General features: G+C 37.3%; 1 protein-coding gene across 2 annotated transcripts in view; it reads right to left on the reverse strand.

Annotated features, from left to right (window-relative positions):
* LOC106080826 (ras-related and estrogen-regulated growth inhibitor) overlaps nucleotides 1-22,563 on the reverse strand; it is a 43,048-nt gene that overhangs the window by 3,599 nt on the left and 16,886 nt on the right. Inside the window, exon 1 of one of the 2 annotated variants that reach the window (XM_013242406.2) lies at nucleotides 18,336-18,668. The exons of the other annotated variant lie outside the window; for it this stretch is intronic. The gene's annotated coding sequence lies outside the window, so the exon portion shown is untranslated. Of the gene's footprint in view, nucleotides 1-18,335; nucleotides 18,669-22,563 lie in introns of those variants that run through there. 2 annotated transcript variants of the gene reach the window in all.

Below are 22,563 nucleotides of genomic sequence, written 5' to 3' on the forward strand. Positions count from 1 at the left end.
TTTTTTGTCATGCTTAAAAAATTTGGCATATAAGACTTTTTTACTACTATTGACATTAATGTTGAAGAGCGAATTATTGGTGCCTTTAAATAATTTGTGGTCATCATGTTTCTGCACCGATTGGTCCTTTGGGCCGAACGGCCTTGCTGATCTATGGGAGCTTTAAACTTAAGGTTGGATTACTTCAACATTTTGAAGAGATGAAGTTCGGTCGGTGCATGAAATTTACAACGCTCATTCTCATATCATCCCCGCACGTCGTAAATATTTTTAACAACTCCTGTTTATGGAAATGACACCATTGATGCAAGTTCATGTTTCAATTATCAAGAATAATCCCGAGAAATTTAGCCAACTCCAAAGTAACCCCACGCATCGTGGGCAGTTCGAATTCGGGAATCCTTCTCTTCCTTATAAACAAGACCAGTCCCGTCATCCTAGGATTCACTCTAAGGCTGCAATCCGCGGCTTAAGACGCCGTGCACCTAAGAGCACCACTAAGAATATCCGATATAGTGTCTAGAAATTTTTTCTGTAGCGAGAATGACAAGGCCATATGCATAAGCACACACCTTCACCCCTTTCGCCACCAATCTGAACAGAATAACAACAACTACAAGAATCCATAGTAGCGGTGAAATGACGTCGCTCTGAGATGTATCTTTAGTGGCCTTAACCCTTACCGTCATTTGACCAATGCTGGCCGTGATCTCTCAATGCGAAACATTCTCATTATCCTGCACCCTGTAATTTAGAAGATACGGCAATATTAGGCATCAATCAGCAATTAAAGTATTCGCATACTAAAGAATTTGCACAATTTTTACGGAAAGTCGTTCGTTTTTTACTAAATGTGAGTGTGACGTCCGCCTATGACGCTGAACTCCTGGGTTCGAATCTGAAATTTACAGATTCTTTTTTTGTCCATAAGCAGGTTAAGTTCGAAGATGGGCTACATCGGACTAACTCTTATCCGTATAGACCGATCGTCCGATTTAGGGTCTTGGGTCCATAAAAGCCACATTTATTATCCGATTTTGCTGAAATTTGGGAAAGTGAGTTGTGTTAGGACCGTCGACATCTTTCTTCAATTTGGCCCAGATCGGTCCAGATTTGGATATAGCTGCCATATAGACCGATCTCTCGATTTTGAGGTTTTGGACCCATAAAAAGCGCATTTATTGTCCGATATAGCCGAAATTTGGGACAGTGGGTTGTGTTAGGCCCTTCGACATCCTTCATCAATTTGGCTCAGATCGATCAAGATTTGGATATAGCTGCCATATAGACTGATCTCTGGATTTAAGGTTTGGGGCCCATAAAAAGCTCATTTATTGTCCGATGTAGACGAAATTTAGGCCAGTGAGTTAAGTTAAGCCCTTCGACACACTTCTGCAATATGGCATTGGTCGGTCTGGATTTGGATAAAGCTGTCATATAGACCGATCTCTCGAATTAAGTTTTTTGACCCATAAAAGGCGCATTCATTGTCCGATTATACCGAAATTTGGGACAGTGAATTATGTTAGGACCGTCGACATCTTTCTTCAATTTGGCCCAGATCAGTCCAGATTTGGATATAGCTGTCATATAGACCGATCTCTTGATTTAAGGTTTTGGGCCCATAAAAGGCGCATTTATTGTCCGATGTCACCCAAATTTGGGACAGTGAGTTGTGTTAGGCCATTCGACATATTTTTTAGCCCAGATCGATCAAGATTTGCATATAGCTGCCATATAGACCAATCTCTTGATTTAAGGTTTTGGGCCCATAAAAAGCCCATTTATTGCCCGATGTCGCCGAAATTCGGAACAGTGGTTTGTGTTAGGCTCTTCGATATTCTTCTCCAATTTGGCTCAGATCGGTCCAGATTTGGATGTAGCTGCCATATAGACCGATCTCTTGATATAAGGTTTTGAGCCCATAAAATGCGCATTTATTGTCCGATGTCGCCGAAATTTGAGACAGTGAGTGAGTCGACATCCTTCTTCAATTTGGCTCAGATCGGTCCAGATTTAAATATAGCTGCCATATAGACCGATATCTCCATTTAAAGTCTTGGCCCCATAAAAGGCGTATTTATAATCCGATTTCACTGAAAATTTACACAATGACTTATATTGGGCTTTTCGAAATCCATGTCGTTTATGGTTGAGATCAGTTTATTTTTAGATATAGCTACTAAAAAGATCAATATTTTGATATACACAATTGAACAATGACTTGTGCTTATTTGTATTTGGTGCAAATCGGAACATTTTTCGATATAGCTGCTATGGAGCATAAGGTATGCATTTTTCCCCGGATTTTGATGAAAGGTGGTTTACATATATAGCCGAGGTGGTGGGTATTTAAAGTTCGGCCCGGCCGAACTTAACTCCTTTTTACTTGTTGATCTATTACGTTGATAGATCATTTTCGATGTATCAGCTGTTCTCACTCACTGTTAATCATTTTCCATGCAGCTGTTCTCACTCACTGTTGCGCATTTGCTGTTCTCACTCACTGTTGAATACACAGCTGTTCTCACTCACTGTTAAGCATTTGTCCACTATAACTTCAAAATTTTTTTCAGTAGATCCTCGCTTTACGACGTTTTGTTTGTTATTTCATTTTTGATTTTGGAGGGCTATGTCTTTGGAACTAATTTCATAGAGCCAGCTTTTCATTTGCTATCATTAAGAAACATTGGATCTAAATTGTTAGAGGTTCACCGAGTGGTGTAGGGTCTTTATAGTGGACCTGATTCGTGTTTATTTTGCTTTTCATTATTTCAATTATTTTTAAGCTGCTGAACGGGTTTAAGGTTTATATTTTAAATGCATAACATCTCGTTTCTGTAGTGTTTTCGTAATCTACCCAACAAAGCCTCTTGCTTAAGTACCATGTTGCCTAGGTGTATTATATAAATGTTTACATCCGAATAACTTCTTCTTACGGGATTAAGTTTATCAAGTACTCCTCTTGTAGAAGGACGATATTGTATAAATGTTGAAATTCAATTTACATAAGGTTTCACTCATCATTCCCGGAGTAGCCTCCTCCCCCCAGGACACTTTACCCCAAAAACCTTTAACTTTCGAAAGTTATATCACATTGGATGTGGCATAGAACGCAATAATGTAGGTAATAATAAAAAGGTTCACTATTAAAGAGTAAAGAATTTTCGCAATTAAAATAAAATCATCTCGATATGCAACAAATAGATTCAATCAATAAGTGTCCTTAGAAACGAAAGAATAAGCAAAGCAACGCAAATGTTTAATATGTTGCTGAAAGCAAAGAATGTACATGGTGGCCTTTTATGTTCATATTTTACACAACAAACATAAGTACGAGAGTATGTACGAGTGTGTATGGAAGTGTTACAAGTCTCATAGAGGTGAGTGTAAGTTTGTTTGCTTGTTATGCCCTTTGACTTGTCTGAGTGTGTGGAGGCGATAAAGGACATGCTTCTCAAACCGCTTAACCTCTAACGTCCTGCTCCTGCTTCTCCAAGAGGAATGCTAACATGTGAATTCCATTGAATTGCAATGTGGGAAAAAAAGGACTATGTCTACGCCGTATGTAGCAGCATTTCGAGTAATGTCAGGGTCTACCAATTGGTTGAGTTGGGTCCACATGATGTCACACGAGTTGACGACGCTTTCACTTTTACGCAGTACCTTGGACGAAAATATCCCATCTAGTGGTTAGTTTTTTGATAGACAAATTTATGAACAATTCTTTGAATACTTGGCATTTTTGTTTAGTCCTCTCCTGTCTTTTTGTTGTCATCGAAACTGGGGCTGCTGGGTACATTCAACCCACCGCCATGTTAGTAAATATTTTTCTTTATATTATTATAATTCCAATGCATGAGAATGAAATGTTTTATTTATGAATGCAAGACCCTTAGCCGATGTATCTATCTGAGTGCCCGCTTACTTATTGGAATTTTTAGCCTGTATGTTTAGGTTGAAAAAATATTGAGAAGTGGTAAAACTGCCAATGAAACTAAAAAAAGGCTTGAAATTTAAAACTTTTTTTTTATCAAAATTGAAAATTTTAATAAAAATTTAACTTTATATCCTCAATCATGGATCGCATTTGTAAGCATTGGTTTTAGAGTTTATAAGAGCTATGAAAATGTGTGTTTTGAACACTACGAAATTCACTTTATAGATTCCCTAGAAATTAAATGGGAAGATCGGACAATTTCACAAATAGTCCTTGAATAAAGCCAATTAGCAGCACCAGATTGTGCACAGTAAAAGAGTAAGAATTTAAAAAAGTTCCAATTTTTAGATGCCCTAAAAATCAAATGGGTTCGCAAATAGTCTTTGAAAAAAACATGGCTGCACGGAAGCTGGACATCGAAAAGCTGCAAACGCAATAGACTGACCTAACTGATTGATGGAAGCACTCCTGTCTCGATTTTGTTGCCCCGTTAATGGCAAAGCTATGGCCCAATCTATGGAAAATGCAGCGAACTTACTTACAGGCACCAAAATCTTCCCCAAGATACCAATTTAACGAATGCTTCTGAACCGTGTCTTTTCAGAAAAAAAGAAGAGAGAATTGGAAATACGTAAGCGTGACCGAATCGAGATATTCAGAATTCAAAATGAAGCATGAAATTCCATCAAAGAATTGAAAATTGAGCCGATGGATTTGGTACATCTTCCTTCAGACACAAAACAACAAATCTGTTAACAGATACTGAAAGTGTGCTTAGGATATGGAAATAACAAGCACTCGCAGCAGCTGGAATGCCATAGTGGCGGCGATCACAATACCGCGGAACTTATCACTGATAATGGTATAGAGTGTATACAGCCTAGACAGAATGAGGTTTACATAGCAGTTAGCTGTCTGATAAACAAGAAAGCAATAGCAGCCGATGGCCTATCAGCTGAACTATTTAAGATCGGAAATTACAAACTGATGAGACATCACGAGTTTTTGTAGATGGGTTCTCATCAGATGAGAATATATTGACCGCAGGTGTGCCACAAGGCTCTGTCCCTTCCCCTTCCCTTTTTCTTATTTTCATTGACGATCTATTGGGTCAGACTTCGAATCCAGTCTAATCATTTGCCGATGACAGTAGTCTGTGTTATTCATATTCGTTCGACCATATGCCCAGTCCTCAAGAAATTGTGGACAGGAGGCGTATTATGGATGAGACGCTCTCCCAGGATTTATTGGCCATTTCCGAGTGGGGTAGAATAAACAGAGTAAACTTTAACTCAAAGAAGACGCAGTGCTGTTCCTTGTCTCACAAGGTATTCACTGACCCATTTCAATCCTCGATATCTATCAACGGTATAGATATTGAAAAGTCAGATGCTCTTGATGTTCTGGGCATGAAGATACAATGTGATGTCCGTTGGTAAAAACACGTATTCGAAGTGTCGAATGCAGCAGTAAGGTGTTTGGGCAAGAAATATTTCACCTTTTCTGATCTTCTCAATATCTATACTACCTACATCAGGCCGAGGATGAAATATAACTCTCATATATGGGCAGGAGCTCCAAAATCATCCTTGGAGCTACCTGACCGGGTTCAAATGAAAAGTATTTGAGGATAGAAACTCAAATCTAAAAAAGTGATTCGGGGCCGTTATACCCATTACACATCCCCCAAACAGGACATATTTACCAATCAAAGCAATATTGGGATCGACAGATATGTATTTGGGAGTAGAGAACACGTGCATAAACCCATTGAAAAAAATCAAGCACGGCTTAATCAAATTTACCCCATTGGTTCATAAAAGTAAATCAACATATACACTCAATCAAATTTGTTATTCAAAACAACAAAAATGTTTGCTAAAACAGCAGTTTTTGTCCGCTGAAAATGGGCAAGTAGACATTATATTTCAACTCACAAAATCTGTTGTATTGAGTACACAACTCAGCTGGAAAAAAATGTTATGCTATTTTTTTGGGTGCCTGTTTTGATTACTTTACTTTACTTTATTTTAGGCATTTTGGCATTTTTTAGATGTTTATACCCACCACCGATGGATGGGGGTATATTTATTTTGTCATTCCGTTTGCAACACATCGAAATATCCATTTCCGACCCTATAAAGTATATATATTCTTGATCAGCGTAAAAATCTAAGACGATCTAGACATGTTAAAAATAGAGATATTGAGCTGATTTTTTCACAGATTTTTTTTTGTCCATAAGCAGGTTAAGTTCGAAGATGGGCTATATCGGACTATATCTTGATATAGCCTCCATATAGACCGATCCGCCGATTTATGGCCTTAGGCCAGTAAAAGCCACATTTATTATCCGATTTCGCTGAAATTTAGGACAGTGAGTTGAGTTAGGCACTTCGATATCCTTCGTTAAATTGGCCCAGATCGGTCCAGATTTGGTTATAGCTGCCATATAGACCGATCCTCCGATTTAGGGTTTTTGGGCCATAAAAGCCACATTCATTATCCGATTACGCTGAAATTTGGGACAGTGAGTTGTGTTAGGCCCTTCGAGATCCTTCGTCAATTTGGCCCAGATCGGTCCAAATTGGGATATAGCTGCCATATAGACCGATCCTCCGATTTAGGGTTTAAGGCCCATAATGATTTGATATATATGATATGATATTTACTTTCGGGGTCAATTGTCTTAATGGCCACACAAACCGGACATATGACACTATGAGATTCAAATTATCTGTATTTAGGGATTTAGGGAAGCCAGACATAATTATGCCCTACATCACTACTGATGTTTAAATCGCTCTGTGTATCAAATTTTATTCAAGTTGAAAATTAAATATTTTACACTACAAGTTAATAGATATTTTTTTATCCGAATTTTTTTAGAATTTTGAGCTACACCAGGAAGTCTTTACAATAGTTTCTCTACCACCTTCTTTGTGAATAGTTAAAGTTTACCTTTCCCTATCCTAAAAGTAGGTGTAAACAGACCCATATAAATGAATCCGTTTATGGTTCATTGAACCCCAAGTATGTATGAATGAAAAAATGTTTTCGCATGAAAAAGGTTCACACACACATACATAAGAATTTAATTCGAATACAGTTATATGTAGGCCGACGGATAACATAACACTATTCAACAAAAATATACATTTTACAATGCGAAGTTCAAGAAATGAAATCGAGAGGTAGATTTAAATGGGAGATATATAGTGTTTTTATCTAATCGCATCTCATAGATGTTAATAGTCATAACCGAGCACTATACTCAAAGGGAGCCAAATCGAGAGATCTGTGTTAACACAGATGTTGGGAAATCATAATAGAAGATGACATGCAAAATTTCAGACAAATTGGATAATATTTACGCTTTCTACAGGCTCAAGAAGCCAAATCGGGGCATCGGCGTATATGGAAACTTTATATTAACATCGTCCGATTTGGCCCACTTACCATCTTAAACGACCTATAGAAGTATTTGTACACAATTTTACGGAGATAGATTTATATCGGAAGTGTGTTTTTGACAGACGGACGGACATACTTCCGCCCCAGTAAAACCAGTAAGAAAAGGCAAAAGTCGGGCGGTGCCGACAGTACAATACTCTACACCTACCCTATAAGTACAAATGGATGATGGATCTCGGCGGATGTTTTCGGATGGCTTATTAAACAATTCGTATCAAATATGTTAAAACTGTATGAACTTTTACTTTTTATTTTAATTGGCTATGACAGAATATTTGTTTCACCAGCCGAACGTAGAAAAGGTGTTTCAATCGCCGACTAAACACAAATCCACAGCCAAATTCATGCCTCGTGTTATGGCAGCTATAGCATAGTTCGTCACCGTTTGGTGTTGTAGTGACGCCATTCCCAGTCCATTGCACTTCCTGTAAAGCGGTAATATCTGCCTTGTACTTCTCTAATACATCCGCCAGCGCGTATACTGCACCTTCTCTATAAAGAGTGCGGACATTCCAGATGCAGATCCGCAAATCATGATCGTTTTATCGTTTGCGTGGGTTGTCAACGTTGGTGGGGTCCGTTTTTACTCATAGGTGGGGTCCGTTTTTACTTTGTTTCTCATAGTAGTTCTCATAGTTTTCCGGGGGCGGGTTACTGGCCCAGGAAAACCCAACCTCATGGGTTTTGTGGGATTGCACATGTATCCCTCGTTGTGGGGAGCCGCTTGATCCGACGCTTGCCGCAAGCCGCCCCTAACCTGGGAACAGACGCTGATGTTGGCCATTGGTTATTTGTGCCAATAACTCGCTTTGTCATCTCGAGTATCATTGGTACTCAGTATTTAATTAAGAGCCAGTGCCACCTGACTCCTCACTGGGACTCTCCTCTCGAGAATATGTATGAACTACGGTTGACAAATGTTAACATTATTGCAAATTAACCAAAATCTGACGAACATATAAATGGAAGGTATATCTAAATCTGAACCGATTTCGACCAAACTTCTTAGATATTATGGTAGTCATTGTACAAAATTTTGGGAAGATTAGTCAATAAATGAGCTTGCAGTGGCTCTAGTGTTGAAAATCAGGCGATATATATATACATGAAAGCAGTTCCTCAGACAAGGCAGGACACATGTCAACCCAATGGTGGACGCGTTTCGATAATTGGGTTTCTTTATTTTATCGGCACCATAGTGAACTATGTCCGTCCGCCTGACCGGTCTACAGTTTACCGCCTGTTGTTCGTTGTAATTAAAGTTGAGATCATAAGCACAAATCCTATGTGAAATCTCAACTACTACTACCAGACTGTTCGCTGTAAGCTTTTTCACTGAACAATATCTCTTCAAACAAACTCCAATTCCCCTTTATGGCCTTTGCATTCATTTTATTCCTTTGTCAACGTGGCAAGCTCCGCCTGCCGACGTCAACATGACCATCTCACATGTTTTGGAGACGAGCTTTTCGTCTTCCATTTAGAAACAACCACCAGTAACGTCAGGAGTCAAGAGAAAATGCTTCCTGCCGAGTTTCGATAGAATCGGTTAACAAATGACCACATTATTGCAATACTTGTCCAAATCGGACGAACGTATATATGGAAGCCACATCCAAATCTGAACCGATTTTTTGGAATTTCTCTATGCCAGGAACATGTATATGCGAAATTTGAAAAGGAGCGGATGAAAATTGCGACCTGTAGTTTGTAGACAAATAAACATGGACAGACAGACAGACGGACATAGGTAAATCAAATTAGAAAGTGATTCTGAGTTGATCGGTATGCTTGTCAATGGGTCTTACACTCCTCTTTTTGGGTGTTACAAACAATGTGGTGTTGTAGCGTACAATTATGTACGAAATGTGAAAGTTATTAGGTTGATACTCGTAGTTAGGGTTACAATGGAGGTCATCCTGTAATAGTGGAAACAAAAATATTTTATGCAAACTTCTGTTCAAATATCCAATTATTCCATTTTAATGCGGGCAAAAAATTACGATTTTTATGGTTTAATTTTGTTGACACTATGTTTGTATATTAGTGTAACAGGAAATAAAAAAGTACTTTGGGATACCCTAAATATGTTCTGGGTGTGTGTGTGACAGCCTTATGTATTATTCACAAATACTATTCCCATATCTCAGACTTGGAAATACGCAATTGTTTTGAGATGAGATACGCATCCTAGCCATCGAATAACTAACTATGGGTCATTATACTCGCAACGTCAAAACATCAACCAAATAACATTTCAGGGAATTTCACAAAATCAAGGTGGCAATTTCCAATTATTGCTGCAATGTAAACAAACGAAATCATATTTGTGTGGTGTTGTATCGCTCTATGCTCAGACGAATGCGATTACCACGTGTATGCATACTACAGGGGTATATTCAATTCAATTAAAATATTTCAATTTATCAACTTCGATATGTCCTTTACAGATTATTGCATTGCATATGTAAATCGCAAAAATTCGTATGCCTTCGTAACTACAGCACATGAAGAAATATTGATTGGATAGAACATTTTTTGAACATACTAGACACTTGGTCCCTAATAGTAATATAAAATTCTTAGTCTACTTCCAAGGACATTTCAGTCTATATGTCCGTTTTAGGTTTATCTGGGAGGTATGCCGACCTTTCAGACATTTTTATGTCCGATTCGTACTCTACGCTCAAATAACTGTCATTTGAACCCCATTTTGTTCCAACCGGTCTTCATGACCGTTTGAGTGGGGTGCTCCCCCAGATGGTGGCCAACGTAGAGCAGAGGTTAGCGTGTCCGTTTATGACGTTGAACATAGAAATATGGTCCGATCTAGAGCAGACTCGGGACGGACCTAAGTCTAACTAGAGTGATAAAAAAACCGGATTTTTCCCATAACAGTGTTTCTTCTTGAAATGGGGCCTGAATCCTAGGATCTACTAGTCTGAATCCTAGGATAGTCCACTGGTTCTACAGGTGCGTGATTAGAACGATACCTACTTACGCCTCAGTAGTTTGGTGGACTGCGATTGAGAAAAAGTGCAACGCAAGGATATTACAACAGGTTCAGATAATATGTTGTCTTGGCATAGGCGGAGCGAAGAGGACCACACCCACTAGGGCATGGGAGACTATTCTAGATATCCGACCCATAGACATACAGACTAAGTGCGAGGCTGCCATTGCGGCTATGAGACTTATGGCGATGGGAGAATGGATTGAGGGTGGGAGCAGCTCATATCATCGCATTATAATCGAGGCTACTATAGGAAACGTGGAAGGAATGGAAGAGGTTTCCGATCGGATACATGAGACGACACTTGAGGTCGAGTGCGAGGCGTTGCTGCGAGCGGTGGGAGTGGGGACTGAGATCTGTTTTAGACTGTCTGACCATAATGCAGACCTGTAAGCGGAGATCCGCAAGATCACGGAATGACTGTGGTGGTGTGGTGTTAACACGAGGACGCCGAGTATCAACATCTTGACGGACATTAAACAGACCATAAGGGCAATAACAACCAGGACGGTAAGGTCACGAATAGACTTGGAATGTAAGAAGGAGACTAACGCCTTATCTGAGGATGGCAGACGACTTGGCAGTGAAGGCTATAGCAATGCCGTCAATAAAGTTGGTTAACCCGAAGCCTTTTGCGTCGATGCAGTCCGAGTTAAGGACATGGGCGAGGAATGCGCAGGTAACCCTGTGGAACAGCGATTCGGTCGGCAGGACGACGACAATACTATGGGGAGATGCAGCTCGTGAGAAGCTTTACATGGGGAGAAGTTTTACATGGCATAGTACCTCAAAAATGTTGCCAGCATTAGTAGGGAAAAACCACCGCTGAAAAATTTTTCTGATGGTGTTCAGCGTCATAGGCGGACATGCTAACCTCTGCACTACGGTGGCCTCCAAACTACAAGTCACAATTTTCATCCGATCGTCTTCAAATTAGGTACAGAGAAGTTTTTCAGCCTAGAGACGAAGGCTATTAAAATTGGAAAAAATCGGTACAGATTTGGATACAGCTTCCATATATATGTTCGTCCGATTTGCAGCAATAATGCAATAAAATGTTCAATTGTTAACAAATTCTCTCGAAATTTGGCAAAAAGGATTTTCTTATGACTCTCGGCATTACCATTATTTTCAAAGAATACGGTTGATATTTAAATATAGCTCTTATATATATATATATATATATATATCGCCCGATTTTCACTCCTAGAGCCACTGCAAGCGCATTTATGGACCGATCATCCCAAAACTTTGGCGTTGTACAAAGTTTTGGGAAGATATATATATATATATATATATATATATTTCATTTTCACTCCTAGAGCCACTGCAAGTACATTTATGGACCAATCTTCCCAAAACTTTGTATAACGCTTTCCTCGACGACATTTCAATATCTATAAAGTTTGCTCGAAATCGGTTCAGATTTGGATATAGCTCCCATATATATGTTCATCAGATTTGGACTAATATTACAATAAAGTTCTCATTTGTTAACCGTTATGGGAGCAGTATCAAGCTATTGATCGATTCAGACCATATTAGACACGTATGTTTAAGTTCATGAGAGAAGCCGTCGTACAAATTTTCTGCCAAATAGGATGAGAATTGGGCCATAGATCGACTTAAAATTACATGACGATCAAGAATATATATATACTTTATGGGGTCTCAGGCGCATATTTCGAGGTGTTACAAACAGAATGACGAAATTAGTATACCCCCATCCTATGGTGGAGGGTATAAAAACAGCAAAATGTGTACAACAGTCAACTATTAAAAAAAAACATTTTATACTTTGTCCGGGTCGAGAAAATTATCTTGACTCCGGGGTCGAGATAAGTATTGCAAAATCAAAACAAAAATAAAAATGTACTCAGCTGTTTGCATGGCCTCACCTTATAAGTGCATCCTGTGTTGCAACTAGCGATTAGTGCGAGAGCTTTGAGGACATTGTACCGCGATGCCAAGCAATAGAAGTTCCACTCTATATTCTCATTTATTGAAAACATAGAATATAGTAGTAGTAGAATATAGTATGCAAAGTCGAAATTTTGACATAATTTATTTTCTAAATGCGGCCTTATTTTGCAAAAAATTTAATTTTTTAAACCCATTTTTGCTCCAGAAATTTGATTCTGCATGCATATATGCAAAATACTAATGCATATACCAAAATAAATAATGAAAAATTTCAATTTTGCATACAAATCCTAACTCTAGTTATTAGAATGCGTTTTGTCATGGGGCTGGATCGAATGCATGGGTTTGAATCCCAGTTTTATCCCATGTAAAACTACTCTAAAAAGGAATGCTACTCAGCGGATGGCCCTTCCGACTCTAGATGAGTTAAAAACTTCAATATGACAGCTCTCATTAGAGTAGTGACCTTGAGATTCAGTTTATCATCATCATGAAATCGTTTATTACTCCGTATTAAATTCATTTAAATGAGAACCTATTTTAAATGTTTCTTGATATTTTTCCCGTGTATATAATAACTGCCTGGGCCTATTACTCTGTAACGCCGTTTTGTTTACAATATTTTAATTGAATTTTATTTTGTTGTTGTTATTGTTATTGTTGTGGTAGTAAATACATACAACTCTCGTCATAGTGTGGTATGCATATCCTTTTGATCTATATCACCATCATCATTACCATCACCGGCAGCAACAGCAACACCACACAATGACTATCATCGCAATGGACAACAACAACAACAAGAATACACAATTCAATTAAATTCCCAATATTTTGAGGCGAACTGAGGAACAAGGTGACCAACAATTGTTTGTCTATGCGGCCTGACAACTCCGCAATAACTATAACCGTTTGTTTTTGATTTTCCTCGCCAGTTTTGTTAATGGGAAACCAACGCATTGAAATAATCATTGAGGTAAATAAACGAATGACGAACCCAAAGGTCATGGGAATTTGAGCACTTGTTGTCACTTTTGACTGGCTAAATGTCTGCATGAGGTTAGTGGAGCAGGCGATAAAAATTGACAATAGCCCAACATTGCTATTGATGGGACATAGAGGTAGATGGGTGGAATTAGTTCAGGCAAAGTAAGGAGTAAACGGGAAACAGTGTGACAATATAATACTACAAAAATGTTGGTCATTTGCCCATATACAGCAGAAGATGGTTACTCCCAAAGGAAAAAATTAAATATTTTTCCAACACTGTATATGTTTTAGAAATAATTTACATACTCGTAGGCATGCACTTAAATACGGTGATTGAGGACCACTTGAAACTGAAGTGGCTCTCTGGTAGCGCGTGCATCTGCCTCACTTTCTCATCACTGATAAAGGAATGCACAACAAACAACAAAGTATCCCAGCGACCTCGGAATGTCAATCACGATTTTGAAGCAGCACGAGGATAACTGCCGCAACTAGCCATGCAGACAAGGACGATTGTACTGCAGTCTACCTGTATGCATATGTGTGTAAAAGTGTCTCACATTACAATTTCTATGCAAGATGCAGACATTCTATTTATATGCTGATTATTAACCCACGGCTGAAAGCATTTCTTACAATGCATATGACATGGAAAATTTGTTTCGAGGGGGCCAGCCCTCTGGGAAAATTTTGTATGTAGGGAAAATTTTATTGAAATTTGTCTTTGGAAAAAATTATTAAAATTTGTCTTTAGAGAAAATTTCATTGCCAGCCCTCTTGCTAAATTTTGTATGTGGAGAAAATTTCATTGAAATTTGTCTTTAGAGAAAATTTCATTAAAATTTGTCTTTAGAGAGAAAATTCCATTGACATTTTGTGTTTAGAGAAAATTTTATTGAAATTTTGTATTTAGAAAAATAAAATCCGCTATTATAGCATTTCATCCGAAAGGACCTTTTGTGGGTGTAGTAGCCACAATTTTAAACATATTAAACATTTATAGTTGCTTAATGATTTCAATTTGCCATAAAAGTCATTTAAAACCAAACCAAACAAAAACCAAATTTTAAACACAAACAATACCCTGTTGAAATCATTAAACTTATTTAAAAGCAAATTAAAATGAGCGCAAAAGAAAAAAATCATCAAAATACTGAAGCTGATTCGATGAAACGTTCACTTCAGAACTAAGATATTCCCAAAGACAACTACACTTTGAAGGCTTTGAATGTTTAGGATCAGCCTATAAATAGTGTGTTGGCAAGCAATAAAAAATTCAGCTCTGACTTCAACCAAATGTAACCGCCGAAGGGTCACTCCCTGTACCCAGTTGGGACCACAATTTTCAAAAAAAAAAGTTTGAGGTATCTTTTCCAATTTCACAATAACAGAAAAATTTTGGCAATTTTCGATTTTGAGAAAATGTGAGGTGGGCCCCTCCCCAAATAAAATCTTGGCTACGTCTCTGGCCGTCATATATATCTTTAATCCTATTTAGGGATCTATGCGGTAGCCACAATTTCGGTCTGATGTTTACCAAAGTTTGCTCAGGTTTGCAAAATTTCATCCACGTCGGTCTAGACAGATATAGCTTCCATATATATGCATCTTTCATCCCTTATGGCCTTTTTTAGGCTGTAGTAGCTACAATGTTGGCCAAATCTTTATAACATTTTCCATGAGATGTTTTATTTGGCATCCCAATCATCAAAATTGTCCAGTTATATAGCTTTTCATATATATATTTTAGCCGATATCCCCTTTAAAGACTGCAGTAAACACAATTTAGGTCGGATCGTAAAAAATCTTCCAAGGTTTTGTACGATATTTCATGTATTAACATTAATATGTAGAATCGTCGATGTAGTGTATTTAAGTCTATAGATAATACATACCCTTACAGACTAATAATAATATTTTTACAAATGTATTAACCTAAGAATTTAAAAATCATATAATTTTCCTTTTTAAATTTTCCCGATTCTCAGATAGATCTGTTATATCTTTCAGTTGTTTAAATTGATAACATAGTTGCCGAAAAGGATCAATATTGGCATAGTTGGTTCTATAATAAGAAATTTTCAAAAGATCTAAATATTCGGTAGGTCTGATAGGAACTTTAAAGAAAATTCGACTCAAAAGAAAAGGAAGAATCTATATGACCATGAATTAATTTAGTCAAAAACGTAATGTTTAACATGGTTCTACGATTTTTTAATATAGGAAGCTTTATAAGAAACCGATTCTTTCAAATCAGAATGAATATTGTAGTACGGATCCCATACCACTGAACCGTATTCGAGATTACTTCTGAGCGACGTATAAATTTTTCGTCACAGAGAAATCATTAAGTTGCTTTGTTTACAACCATTGAGATGTGTTGATGGAAGTTTTAGCGTTGGTCTAGAAGAAATCCAAGGTCCTTAAAGCTAGTCTACTTCAAGTTGATTGGAACCCAAAAATTAGCTAGTTTTAAGAGAGGTTATTCTTGAAAATGATATGTGTTTGCATATGGAATATTAAGTTTCATAATGTTCTGGTTGCACCATTCGTAAAGAGTATCAAGGTCATACTAAAGATCGTCGATCTGAAGATATTTACATCATCTGCATACATCAAAATATTCGAGTGTTATTAAGTAAAAGGGAGATCGTTTATGAATAAACAAAACATCACAGGGCCAAGATGACTACCCTGTGGAACACCTGAAGAGACAGCAATTGATTTGGAGACTGCAGTATCAAATTTAACTCTTTGAGTACGTCCAGTCAGATATGATCTGATCCAATTTAGTAAACAGAGACTGAAACCAATAAGGTCTATTTTTCTTAACAGAAGGTTGTGGTTGACTTTATCAAATGCTTTACTAAAATCGGTATAGATAGTATCCGTTTGGTAGCGTTCCCTAAAGCCAGCGTTGACCAAACAAGTAAATTGTAAAATATTTGTTATCGTCGATTTCGATTTCCGGAACCCATGTTGGTAGGAAGACAATATAGAAGAGATTTGATGTGAAATAGTGTCAGTCAAAACTAGCTTCGGAATAGCATTCAAATAATTAGAAACCTAATTGTGATATCCGGCTTAAAATAACGGTCTTATATAAGATTGCTTCCACAATTCCGGCAGACATCCATGCTTTAATGTTGAACTGTTGAAAAGTGTACAAAGGGGTTATGAAAGTTCGAGAGCGCAATGCTTTAAAATGTTCGATGGAATTCCATCTATACCAGGATTATCAGTGACCTTAAATTTTCAAGTACTACGTTTTCGCCAATTCCAGACACATCTATAAAAGCTGAATTGTTGATTGTGTATGGATATGTTCTACATAAATTATAATAATTATCTGTGTAAGTAGTGCTAAAAAAGTCTGCAAAAGATGTCCGCAATACCTGAATCGTTATCAGCTACTTTAGCTTTATATCTAAAAAAGTTCGGTAAACTTTTACAACGGCGCTTTGAATTCACAAATTTGTAAAAATATTTAGGATTTGATTTCATTTGATTTCTAATTTTATTCAAATAACTACCATATGCCAATTTGTTTTCTTTATTATAATCACATCTTGCTGAAGAATACTTCGTAAAGTCAGATGTTGGCCCTGAGCGTTTAAACTTTTTATATAATTTATTCTTCTTGTTCTTCAGTCTAGAAAAATTGCTTGTATTCCATGGAGAACCAGATTCGTTGCAAAAAGTAGTTTTAGGGACAGTTTGAAAAATAAAGTCAAGTAGCACAGTATAAAAAGTTGAAATCATTTCATCGATATCTTTAGATCTCAAAATTTCATTCCAATGAACAGATGAGAGTAGTGAGTTCAGTTTAATGTAATCAGTTTTAGCAAAACAGTACACTTTTTCAAATACTACATCTTTTAACTTTAAGAGTGGGATAGGATATCAGTAATTTGAGTGCCGGATGATGTCTATTCTCAGGACTTATAACCGGCTCCTCTCAATTTTGACTTTCTTCATTGGTTTTGTATTACTTTTAACTCACAAAAACGTAATAAAATGTCATTAAAATTATTTTCCGTAGTATTTGTTTTTCTTCATAAAGGGGTGGAATGCTCAAATCAAAAACGAGAATGGTATTAGAACAATCGCGGTTTGGTACTAAATCCAATAACAGTTTGGGATTGCCAATACCAGTTTGGTAATACATCCAATACCAAACGGTGTTTATTATTTTATATTTTATCCGTGCCAGGTGGTATTGTTTTTATGCCATGTGGGGTTGCTTCACTACCAATACCGTATGGTTAGTACGTTTGGTGTAAATTTTTCTTATCAGTGCCAAGACTTTGGTTGCAATCCTACCCACGATAAAAATTCTTGCTATAAAAACCACATTTCAGATACTAATTTTTCGCCCTTCAAATTGCAATTCACATAATTTGCAACACAAATTCTATTTTATTTTAAAGAAAGTTGTATAAAATTGCAATTTTATTTATAATTTAAATCCACTTTGTTTTTAATTCCTTTTTTTTTAAATTAGTTTTCCAGTGTGCGAAAACATGCCAATGGCGTTTAATGCTATATCGTTTGGGCCACTTTAAATCTTTGCCAATGACAAATTCACATTCGGTATGGTGCTTGAATAAGATCATGAACTATTGGTAGTTTTTATTTGTGTATAACAAAAATGAGCGATACATGATGGACACAATACATACGAGTTCATAAGTTTGTATCAAACATTACCGAAACTTTTATTATTCTTCGAAAAACGTTGAAGACATAATGAATGTTTGAATGCAATGCAAATTGTTGATTCCTTTTATCATCTATATCTAATCAAAAGTTCATATTGCGTTCCTTTTTTTTCTTGTTCATATTATTAACCCAATTTCCATCTCTGATGGAAAATTAATCAGTCCAAAAATAAGCACTGCTCAACCCGCAAATTAATCCATTTTATCATCATAATGAGTATTTGAATGGTGGGGCCTAGCCGGCTGAATGACTATCTTTAAGCCACAAACTTACTCTAATTACACATTTATTATGATTTTCGTTTTCTGTTTTGTTATTGAATTTCTTTGGCCGTTGCTTTGTGTCTGGTCGATTGAATTGGATTGGTGGCGATCTTAATTGTTTTCCGCGTTGACCGTTGCCTATGACTGATAGCTGTTTCTGCTTACGATAGCTACACCGCTCCTCTGTTTTGTTTGAAAAAAAATTCACTTGACTTTTGGTGGGAAATTTCTTTGTTTGCCGAAATGTCTTTTTCTGTACTTTTTTGCGGTAGGTAAGCGAAGGAATTTTTTTAACTCACGCACAAGGAAAATATCTTCTTCCGACTTCTTCCGTTTGTTAGGAATGCTTGTTAACGATTAACATTGAATAAATCATCGCTTTTGTTTATATAAACACACACTCGTAAACAACAAAGCCAACTCAACCAAAGAGCAAGAGCGAAAGAGAGAGAGAGAGAGAGAGAGAGAAAGCAAGTGATGATGATGATGGCTGTGCAATTGTCGACTGAGAGAAGATGGGGGAGAAACGGCAAGGCATAGGTGGATTGGTGGTAACCGTAAAACATCAACAACCTTAGCACCATCAACAATAACAATAACAGCAACATCATCAATAGCAACAGTTAGCCAAGCTAGACGATTGCTCTGGTTCGCAATACAATAATCGAATAATATGTAAAATTTCATTGATGAAGAGGTTGGGGTAATCGAATAGCAAATAATTACACTCGAAAAAATTGGTCCGCTTAAAGTTAAGGACTTATCCCTCCGCCAGTAAAGAAGACGATCAACTCTCAATCCCATGGTAGCCCGTTGTATGCACCGGATTAACCCGATGGAATCCTTCATCGGCAAGTACTGCCGCCACGGTGTACAACATACCGCAACAACAACGATCAACTCTAATGAGTTAAATTCGTAAATCTGGTGTGCGATCATGCCTTCAACATTTGTGAAGAGTATGCTCAAAATCGAGCGTCCTGTTAGCTGAGTTGATAGCGAGCTCGGTTTAGCATTAACGGGCAGTACATCATGGGTTCGATTCCCACCAGAGACTTTAGTATCACAATGGACACAAATTGTCTGAGTTTAATTTCTGATTGCCACCTTAACCTAACCAAACCTATGATGCAAAACGAACCATAACCTGAAATGGCAGCCATATAAATCGATTGTCAGATTAGACTTCTTGAGCAGCTGTAGTTAGTCATTTTTTGTTTTTTTTTTTTTTTTTTTTTTGCATAGTGTTCTGTAGGACTTTTAACACTTGTGTCACATAAGTTCCGAATCTGTCTTCACATATAATCTGGTATTACGATTTGCCTTCCGAGGGCTAGAGAAGTTTTAAATAATCGCATACCCCTTCGGAAAGTAAATTTCCTATTTTTCAGCTGTGTGCATCATAAATATGCACTGAGAATTTGATTGAATTTTGATTTATTGAACGGATAAATTATGTCTTCGTAGGGAACCTATTGTTGCAGTCAGCTAAAAATCACATTAAATGCAGCTTAGCGCCCATAGGTCCTAATATATCGATGTATGGTTTAATTGTTTTTCAAATTCTAACGTATTTTCTTGAGTGTAAACAAGCCATTGCTTCAGAGTAAAAGTATACTAAGTCCGTTTTTAAAAATATACTCTTATAGTCGACATTACATTCATTAATAGGTTAACGTTCAATTTGGCGTTGCGAATGCAAATTTGCCCCTGAACATTCCATTAAGGAACTGGGGCAAACTTCTCACAAGTTCTGACCGATTCAATTTTAAGTTCAATGATAAGAGACTTCCTTTTTATAGCCGAGTCCGAACGGCGTGCGGCAGAGCGACACCTCTTTGGGGAAATGTTTTTACATGGCAAAGTACCTTACAAATGTCCCCACCATTAGGAGGAAATAACGCCGCAGAAACATTTTCCGATGTTCCTTCCACGATTTGAACCCTTGCGTTCAGTGTCATAGCCGAACATGGTAACCACTGCGCTACGGTGGCCTCCATTTTGGCTTTTTGTAATGCAAATCTGATAATTCCGATCCGTACCAATAAGTAGGACACAGGTATTACCCTCAGATTATCGGCCGTAAGAGTATCTTAAATTAGGACGTTAAAAATTCCGGGATTTTTTTGGTGAGTGAATGCAATTTAAGTATGCATTTGCACTCTCAACCGGATGCAGTAAAATTTTGTCCATGAAAATTCCATTATGGAATAGGGACAAATTTCTTATATATTAATAAGTGCTGTCCGATTCAAGTTTAAGTTCAATGATAAGGGACCTACTTTTTATAGCTGAGTCCTATCGGCGTGCCGCAGTGCGATACCTCTTTGGGGAGAAGTTCTTACATGTCACAGTACCTCACAAATGTCGCCATCATTACGAGGGAATAATCACCGCAGAATATTTTTTCTTATGTTCTCGCCAGGGTTTGAACCAAAGCGTTCAGCGTCATAGGCAGAAATGCGGGTGCAGTATCCAATGCGAAAAAGTTATAATATTACTTAAATAATACCATTAAAATTATACATATAATTTTTTTTTTAATTTTATTCTCTCAAGTGTTTCATTATTTTAATCAACTTTGGCATATTATAGAATCATTATACAAAATTGATAGTTAGTACATTTTCACCCTCAGCTATCTTGGTATGAATGGACTCACTCACCGTACCGTGGTTGCTCTATGGCGATAGGTAGGTAGCAAGTGCAAAAAAACCACAAACGACACTATGTACAACCTGCGCCACACTGACACTATGGCTACCGCACTCTAAAAGAGGCTGACTGACAGACTGCGGGCCACTTGACGTTTGTCGTACAACCACTGGTACTTTTGGCCGCCTTGGCCAACAACGTGGTGTTGTTATAGTTTTTTGTTGCTATTCTTCGTTATGGGGTTTTGAAGCATCATGGTCGTTATTTTAAGGTGACCAAAAGAGTACCACACCGCCCTCTAAACACAAAGAAGAAAAAGAGAACGACTACAACAATTGCTTAGACCACCATGCGTTTCAACAAAAACCTGAATGAATTTGTCACTGACGGATGGATGGATGGGCGACTCTTCGATTGAAACGCACCAGTGTGTGCTTGAAGGTGGTTTTTAATTCTTACTATTTCATCGCATGACCTTAAGAGGATATTCGCAGGTGTTGGAATTAGGAGAATGTTGCGGAAACATTGTTGCGGTATACAAAAGCAACAAGTTGTTTTTGTTAATGTAATCAAACTATTGTGGTGGGATTAAATTAAAAACACTTTATAAACTTTTGTAACATTTCTTTATAGCACTGTGCTTTAATGACTAATTATCCAAGTATCTATTTAAGCGATATAAGCTTATGGAATCGTGATTGTTCCCTCATGGCATAGCGTTCTATTAGGAGAGCATACCACGATTGAGATAAAATCTGAATTGGACAGCACTCACTGCACAGCAAAAATTAAAAATAATACAAATTCCTATAAAGGATTTTTTTTCGTGAGTCTTGCGTGAGTAAAATTTATGTCTTGTGAGCGTTCGTAAATGTGAGTCGACATAAAAAAGTCGTGAGTAAATAATTTCGAATTTCTATGTCAAAAATTATTAAAGCAATTAAAAACCCATTTACACTGCTCTTTAAGTCCAGATTTAAAGTCTATTTTCCCTTTATAAAATCAGCTGACGAGAGCCTTAAATCCGGATTTTGAACTTTGTAAACGGAGTTTAAAACCTTGTTTGAAATGTTTTTCATAAGTTAATATAATATTTAATCGGTCAAATTTAGGTCTATATTTTTTTATGTGATATGAGAGAACTAACAGCGGGGAGGATCCTTTGTATAATGTTCGTGGACAAATTTGCTGTTTTCTATGTAGCAATTGGCTTACCTTCTATTTCTATGCAATTTCGTAGAGTATAGAAATGTGGGACAGTCTACCCACGCAATAAAGGAAACATTTTTTTTCGCAAATAGGGAAACACAGACCCTCCAATTTTTCCCTTTACATACTAATAAGCAAGTTACGAAATATAATGTCGACCGGTTATAGTTATATAGTTGGATGTAGGGTTTTTTAAGAGATCCAGTGGAGGATTTTATGTTTTAGCATGAAATTCGTAAAGTACACATTTACCTTACACCACCACTGTGTCTGCGATAAAATGAACGATGCGGCTAAGAATTTTTTCTAGATTCGGCTCAGCCATATCCGTCTGTCCACTTAAAACCTGGAAATAAGCCCACAACTTATTACCT

Source organism: Stomoxys calcitrans, chromosome 3, assembly GCF_963082655.1.
Source record: "Stomoxys calcitrans chromosome 3, idStoCalc2.1, whole genome shotgun sequence".
Classification (NCBI taxonomy): domain Eukaryota; kingdom Metazoa; phylum Arthropoda; class Insecta; order Diptera; family Muscidae; genus Stomoxys; species Stomoxys calcitrans.